An 8477-nucleotide genomic window follows, 5' to 3' on the forward strand; every position below is an offset into this window, starting at 1 on the left:
ATTAATAATAAGATTCATGTGTATGATAGATATACGTACAATATATGAATATGTATGATTGATTAATGAAAGTATGTATGTTATGGGTATGTAAAGATAGTATGCACGAAGATGAAGAAAGAGGGACCAGACCCTAATAATATCTGAGATAGAGAAGGAGGGACCAGACCCTTTATAATATCTGAGATAGAGAAGTAAAAAGGGTTCAGACCCTAATAATATATGAGATGGACAAGAAAGGTACCAGACCCTAAAATATCTGAGATAGACAAAGGAAAGAGGGACCAGACCCTAATAATATCTGAGATAGAATGGACAGTAATTATATAGTATAAAAGTAATAAAGTAAGCATGTACGTATGAAATTATGTAATGAAAGTAAGTTAGCAAAGTAATTATTATGTATCTTCGGATGCATGATCGAAGGTAAGTGTATGTATTGTATTATGTTTGATTAACTAGAACTCACTCAGCGTAGCTGACTTTTAGTATGCACGCAGGTGAGTAGGATGAGGCAGCTCGCTTAAGGGGACGTGTGGCATTGAATAAGAGGCTGGCATCGGAAGACTCAAGACGATTACGTTTAATGTTATGTTATTTTGAATGACAAGAAAGATTATTTTAAGACAAGTTATGGATTTGCGTAATGTTTTATGAAAGTTTTTATATTCCGTGTATGTTTTTATTAACTCTGATGATTAGAACTATGTTGATGAGTAAATCCAACGCCCAAATGTGAGGCACCGGTAACGGGGCCTTACACGAAAAAACCGAGAAATCGAACAGAAATCATTGAAACCGAGCAGATACCGACACCGACCAAAATGAAAAAAACAAAACCGAACCGAAAAAAAACCCTGAAAAACTTGAACCTGAACTGGTACAAAACGAGTTTTTTTTAATGAACGAGGATGATGTGGGAAACGTTTTAGTTATTTTACATTTTGCGTTTTTTATTTATATTTTGAGTTATTATTTTTTAATAGTTTTTTTGAATATTTTTTTGAGGGGTTTTTAAAACCCTTTGTATGTCAACCTTCACTTGAGTCAAGATGGGTTAGCTTTACCTATCTTGACCCATATCCATTCTAACCTTCTATTTTAAAAATCCATCCTGACTCATACCCATCCTGATCATCTCCATCCTAACCCATCACCCAAATCCAACCCAACCCACTCACATTGCCACCTCTAATATATACCAAACAAAGCAAGATAATATATAGGGAAAATTTCTAAAATATGCGTTTATGAATACGTTTTTCAGGTTTTAAGTGTCATTTCCAACAAATTCCCAAAATAGGTATTATAAACTAGTCGTGACGAATAGTTTATGATTACCCACGAGTAGTTTGTATAACCAATAAAAATTTGCCACGTGTCTATAAACTAACCGTAACGACCAGTTTCACTAATTATCTTCTCGTAAAGATAAAATAAGTTTAAATCGAAATCAACGCCTACGAGTAAATATGACCACACGGTAAACCTGACACCTTCCATTTGCAACAACCACACGTCACCTTCTGGATATCAACTAACATCGTATTTCTCCGTCGTAAACGTTATAACGATCTTGGTCTATGTCCGTCTCCATTTTTCTCGCTGTCCGACTTTCAGCCCAATGTGAGAGCAAGTGTGTATTAGACGTTGCGAAGAACAATTTTTATAATTATATTTTGTAACTTCAACCAGAAACTAAATTTTGAATCTTGATATTAACAGATAAAATTACCTGCAGCTTGTTGCCTTTCAAAATACCATTTTCGTTGTACTTCCATTAAGTAGTACAAATCAACAAGAACACGACATTTATATAAACCCAACAACTTCAAAACAATATTGTAATGTCTAGTTTAGACTATAAAGTAAGGAGATGAGTAGATTGTTATGTTAAACTAGCCAAGACGAGTTAGTTACTAATTAACTACTCGTATAGGAATGTTAACAAGGTAAACTAGACACGACGAGTTAACTACCAATAAATTACTCGCATGGGTAATATAAATCAGGTAAACTTATCAGAACGAGTTAATTACTAATAAAATACTCGTATCGGGATTGTAAACAAGGTAAACTAGTCACGATGAGTTTACTACATATGAACTACTCGTATGCGTAATGTTTACCAGGTAAACTTATCGAGACGGGTTAATTACCAATAAAATACTCGTATAATGAATGTAAAGTAGTCGTTGACCAATATCTACTCGTAGCGACTAGTTGACCAAACAAACTAACCATTTTGGTTAGTTTTTTTGTAAAACAAACCAGTTAGATGCATTTGATAATCAAACTCATCGTCATGGTTAGTTTGATAAACTACTCGCGACTCTTAAGGTTTTAGAATCTGCTCGTCGCGACTAAAAGATATCTTATTTACTCGTGGGCGTTGATTTCGAGGCTTTAAACTTATTTAATCTTTACGAGTAGATGATTAGTGAAACTGATCGTTACGGTTAGTTTATAGACACGTGACAAGTTTTTATTGGTTATACAAACTACTCGTGAGTAATCATAAACTATTCGTCACAACTAGTTTATAATACCTATTTTGAGAATTTGTTGGAAATGACACTTAAAACTTGAAAAACGTATTTATAAACGCCTATTTTAGTAATTTTTCCAAATATATAAGATACAAAAGCCAAATACCAACAGTGAAAGACACGTAGAAGCGACCAAACAAACCAAAATAACACGTACAAAACCTAGCTAATTGACCACCCAAACACTTGTACAAGCATTATATGCAATAAGTTAATTTTAACTTTGAGAATACATTAAATAATTGCCAGTTTCCATTCTTCTAATATTCTTCTATTCTCAACCCCAATGTCAAGATTCCTTCTTCTCGATTCTTTCTAATTAGGGTTTTCCATGCAACTTTATACTCCATTTTATTACTTAAGTAATTTTATATAGAGAGGTGATAATGATGTCTAGAATTTTTCTTTATATAAATTTTAGAGCTTATATTTGTTTTTTAACCATGATATATAAGTTTATACTGAAAAACTCACGGGATGTCAATACCCTATTAACCAACGGAATTAATATATCACAACTTGTGATGGAAATAATATTAGCAAGGTTTGAACATGAGGCCTATGTTAGATACCATTTCCAATGATCATAAATTATTGTCAACCAAATAAGTAATAAAGTGAGTTTGCAATAAATCACATTTTTTACTTTTGAAGTATCAAAAGTATGCAACTAAGATGAGACAAAATAGCTTTTTTCTTTATCATACATGTGGATTAAAAAAAATTGTATGTTAAAATTATTTTAAACAAAAGTCAGTTTTTCTTTTCATGTCATCTCAACATCATGATATATATTACTAACTGGTTTTTGGAAAGGGTTCGATTTGAAAACTAGTGCGTACCAAGAACATTGTTGTTACTTTGTTTTGAATGCACATAATATAAAGATGCTTAGCATCTATTCAAAGTTAGCTACAAAACATATAATATTACCAAGTCTTGTATTTTATTGCAATCAAGTTACAAGCACTAAAAGTCTAAAAATAACCACACCCCATCCTCAGATTGCAGCTAATAGAGAACTCAATTTTAAAAGATCCTTCTATGCTGTCAAAGAGCCTGTTTAGCACATAAGTAATTTTTAAGTAAAAAACTACATAATTATAAACACTTATATGTAGACAATTAAAAATCGTCTTATGCATATGTATTTCATTTAAAACAACAAGATAAGTGTCTTTACGGATTTAAAATCCTCGCTTTGTTATGTGTTAAGTAACCCCTCTTTTCTTAAATTGAGACTTAAAATAACTGAAACAAAATTTGGCAGGAAACAACAAAGTCTTGCATGGTAGAAGATTGCTATTCGAACTAGTGAGGTAATTTAAAGAGAAAAAACTAGTGTATAACTTTCTGTTAGCTAGATTCATATTCTGTTTGTAGCTAGCTTTTAAAAATGCTTTGGAATGGTGTTCGGCTACGTAGTAAAACATTGTTGTTTAAAGTTATTATAACCGGAAAACAACCGGGTTTTATCAACTTGTTAAACATGTTTCATTCGAATATAGTCCAATTTTGATTATCTATCATATGTGTTAATTTTTAAGGCTATGTGTAATGGAGTGGCTATAAAATTGTGTGGGGAGGGGGGGGGGGGTGGGGGGAGATTTTTGACACGTGTCGTCCTTTGTCGCCCTTATTTGCCGCCCGCTACCTTGGCCTAACGGTAAACTCACACACCTCTAAATCTATTACACTATTTTGTCAGAAAGAGACTTCCAACTTGTCAAAACTTCATAAATCAAAGTACAAACCCTTTTAGTCTGGTCCATATATGCTAATATAATGTAGTCATATTTTTCCTACAATTTTGTAGCCATTCATTCAAACAAGGGATGTTGTTTAGCAATAAAACTAAATATTGGTCATTGTCATCACTTGTAAGTTGTAGCTTGCATGTTCTTATTTTTGTTGACGACAATATTTAAAGAATGATGATTGTTTGCTTGAATTGAGGTTTCATGTTTGTTTCTAAGGCACATGCTGAAAACTACACTAAAAACATTGAGTATATATAATACTTAATTACATAGTTTGCATAATTATTTAATACACACTAATCATACAACTACCACTACTTATCTTAATAATGCACACTAATTATTTGATTAACTAATTATCATATAATACAAACCTTAACCATGTTTTATCATAACACATTGCATGATTAAAGTTATAAAACAAACAAAATAACAATGTTGGCATCATCTCTCTAAACCTGACCACACCATCAATGGTGTTTTGGATCCTTCAATTTAATTCTCATTAATGTCATATTTTGTTTTCTGTTTCTCACCCCTACTTGCTTCTATACCCTCCCCACGTGCCCACTTAACTCTTCACCTTTCTTAAGGGCATTTTCGTCTTTTTAAACCCTACTCCATATTTGGGATTTTCGTCCCTGTGGTTTGTCTAAAACTACGGTTTTAGTTCAATAATTTCAAATTTGTTATTTTCATTCCCGTTGTTTCATTTCACTTGCAATTAAACTCGTATTCATTAACCCCCGTCAAGTCTGGTCGTTAAACCATCAGTGTGCCCTTCACGTGATGGGCAATTTTGTCCTTTTTTCCCCAAAAACACCCCAGGCCCTCACTTGATGGGGCTTGCGAATTAGGACTGAGGTTTATTTATAGAGAAAAATGACAAAACTGCCCCTCACGTGAGGGGTATGCTGATGGGTTTTAATGACCAGACTTGACGAGGTCAATGAATTCATGTTTAATTGCAAGTGAAATGAAAAAAAATCACAAATTTAAAACCATTTGACTAAAACCGTAGTTTTAGACTAACCACTGGAACAAAACCGCAATTTACTCTTATTATTATTATTATTATTATTATTATTATTATATTTCTTACTATTATTATTATTTGGCTTACTATTATTTTTATTATTATCAACCTTCTCCTATCTCCTATTCTCCCACACAAAGATAAAAAGAGAGTGCTTCCTGTTGTTACATAATATCATCATAAATATTATACACATATATAGATACATATTTTGTATCTATATCTATAGGTTGTATGAGATGACAGCAGGGTGGGTAAAGTTTTTACAATGCAAAACAAGAGCTGCAAACGACGTCGTTGACACAACAAGTTCATGTAGAAACAGTCTCCAGAGTTTAAAAGATGTTGTGGAAGTTAAAAAACATAAGCCCAGAAAGCAAACACCCTGTCAAACGCCGTCGTTTTCAAGAAAACCCGATAATAATAATAATATTATTAACCGGGGCAGTCTCCGGCGAAGTTCACGGCCACCGGAGTCTTACTTTCCGGCGTTGACTGACCTCCCGGTGGGCCACCCATCACGTAATATTGTTGAGATAATATTCCACACAAGTTGGTCTCCCAAAGTGTTTTCGGGTCGGGTCGAGATGGTTTTCAAGGTCCAGAACTTGACCCAGACTGTGACCCGGTTCGAGGAGTATCGAGAGTTGGTAAAATCCGGGTCATCCGGGTCAACCGGGTCGGGTCAGAGTCGGGTCGGGTCAGACCGACCCGACCATGAACGGTGTGTAGCGGATGGAAACGAGGTTATGAGGTTTCATTGTTTGGGGCCCACGGGCGGTGGGTCGTATGAAACCGAGGCGTGGGCGTTTCCGTGGGGGAAGGGGGCGGGTTGTGTACGTTTTCGGGGAGTGGGGTGGCGCATGAGAGTGCGGGTGGTGGGAGAGGGCGGAAGGCGATGCTCGTTTGTCGGGTTATTGCGGGTCGGGTCAGGAAGCGGGATGAGTTTGACTCGGGTTCTAGTGGACGAGTCGGGTGTGACTCGGTTAGTGGGGAGAACGGAGAGTTGCTTGTATTTGATCCTCGTGCGGTATTGCCATGTTTTCTTATTGTCTATAAATTGTAAAAAAAAAAAAAAGTTTTAATTTCTACTGTTTTTGTAGAAGTATTAACCAACCCTTTATTAAACTTTAGTAAATTCTACATTTGTTAATTAAATTTTCATTATTGTTTGTATATAGTATTTATAATATTGATGGAACATAGCATAGAAGGGTCCCTCTAGTTCCATATAACATGAAACAGGACTTGCCCCATTAATGTAATTGTATTATTATTAGAGTTGAAGGTATTACTAGAAGTAACATATCTATCTTTTGATATAGATATACGATTTACCTACAGTTAAGCCATTCTCTTTAGACATTATTATTTGTAGGATCTTTATTGGGTATAATTGATTGATTGTATCGTTAAAGTTGTGATAATATTATATGGATTAAATTGTGTGTTTAGATATGATAATTAAGTTAATAAAAAGAAGTGGATGTTTTAGTTAAGGTAAATTCCGATAAAATATCAAATATTGATCTGTTCTAGTTCTGGAATATTAATATTAATAGGACCAAAATTCATGAGCTGGGGGGTTTGTTTTAGTTTGTATGTCTCATCCAAAATATTTATGCATTTTGTTGTTAACATCAATAATAAATTCCTGTTGTACAACTTTCAGCTTGTGGGGATTGTTTCAGTTTGTGTATCTCTCATTCAATTTCTCATTCAATTTCTAGTAATGTTAATTTCATGTACTTTCATAATTCTGAAAAAGAAATTTATTGCTATTTATAAACTAACTTATTTTGATAATAAATAGTATAATGAAATATTTATGCAATTAAATATACTCACCTGAGATATATTTATGCAATCAAATATACCTTTTTTTAAAGGCTTTGCAATTAAATATACTTACTTGAAATATATATAAAATTCCATGTCTATCTGTTTTCTTAAACATAATTTATAGTGTGACAAGTGCACTTTTATTCCTTCTTACACTATAAAGGCTCTATACTTTTAAGTTCTGGAATGAGTGTATATAGTAGCATTTTGTTGAGTAAATACAGTATTGTGACAAATTTTGAAATATATGAAACACGTGTGTGTAGACCCAATACGGGTTTCTCTCTTGTATGCGTTGAAGTATAGTTTTTGCAATGGGTCAGACTGCACTAAAAATTGCTTCATGCAAATGACCGAACACGAGAAAACATGTTTTGACAATCAACACGTGTTTATATCATTTGCATGCATTGAATACTTTTGGCTTCCTTGTACCAAAGCTATGGAGCTACTTAGTCGAGTACGTCCAACGGGTGATCATGAATATGTTATGACCCCAATATCTATTAACGTATTTTTAGACGATGTAGTTTTGCTATACGAAAATGGTTAGTGACACAGTTTGTTGTATGTTTGTCTTCTATTCCGATGTAAACACTACTCGTTTATGATATCTGAAAATGAATCTAAACTTGATATTTGCAATCAACTTTTAAAACTATAATATTTGCGTTTAGACTAATGAATTAGGAAAAAACCAAAAGACATGTTTGAAGTCTAAAATAATATTCTAAAAGAATAGTCTTCATTTTATAATCATAACTCTCTCTCTCCATATGCATACATTATATACCGGTAATTTGTTTTTTAAGGTAATAGATTAAGACTATTTAAATTATTAATGAGAATTCTGACAAGATATAAGCTAATTAAACAATTATTATAACTTTATTTGATAAGTTTGTTTATTAGATATAGAGTCATTGATAATTAATATCGTCTTTAATTACAGAAAATCCGATGGTGATTCAAATTTGAATCATGTAATTAACATGGCAGACACGAGAATTAGAAATTATTCCCTTGTTAATTATTTTTTAAATGATTATATTCATTGAGATTAGTTTCATTTTAATTTATTGGTTAAATAGTTCATTTTAGATGGATGATGATTGTATAAGTTGGTTGTGGTTCAATGGTAGAGCACTTACTTTACAAGTGAGAGGTAGGGGGATCAAACCTCACTACCACCAACTTATATGGGAGATATGAGGGATGACCCTGGCTTGCCAGGGTTCGAGTCCTGATCTCACCCGGTTTTACCGGCTCCTCGCTGTCGTGCCGTTTGGC

General features: G+C 33.5%; 1 pseudogene; it reads left to right on the forward strand.

Annotated features, from left to right (window-relative positions):
- The first annotated feature begins 5455 nt into the window (after nt 1-5455).
- Nucleotides 5456-6604, forward strand: LOC143634284 (uncharacterized; annotated as a pseudogene).
- The last annotated feature ends 1873 nt before the right edge of the window (nt 6605-8477 follow it).

The sequence above is a fragment of the Bidens hawaiensis genome, unplaced genomic scaffold, assembly GCF_021521415.1.
Source record: "Bidens hawaiensis isolate Kalapana, Puna unplaced genomic scaffold, B.hawaiensis_p1.1 tig00007041_1, whole genome shotgun sequence".
Lineage (NCBI taxonomy): Eukaryota > Viridiplantae > Streptophyta > Magnoliopsida > Asterales > Asteraceae > Bidens > Bidens hawaiensis.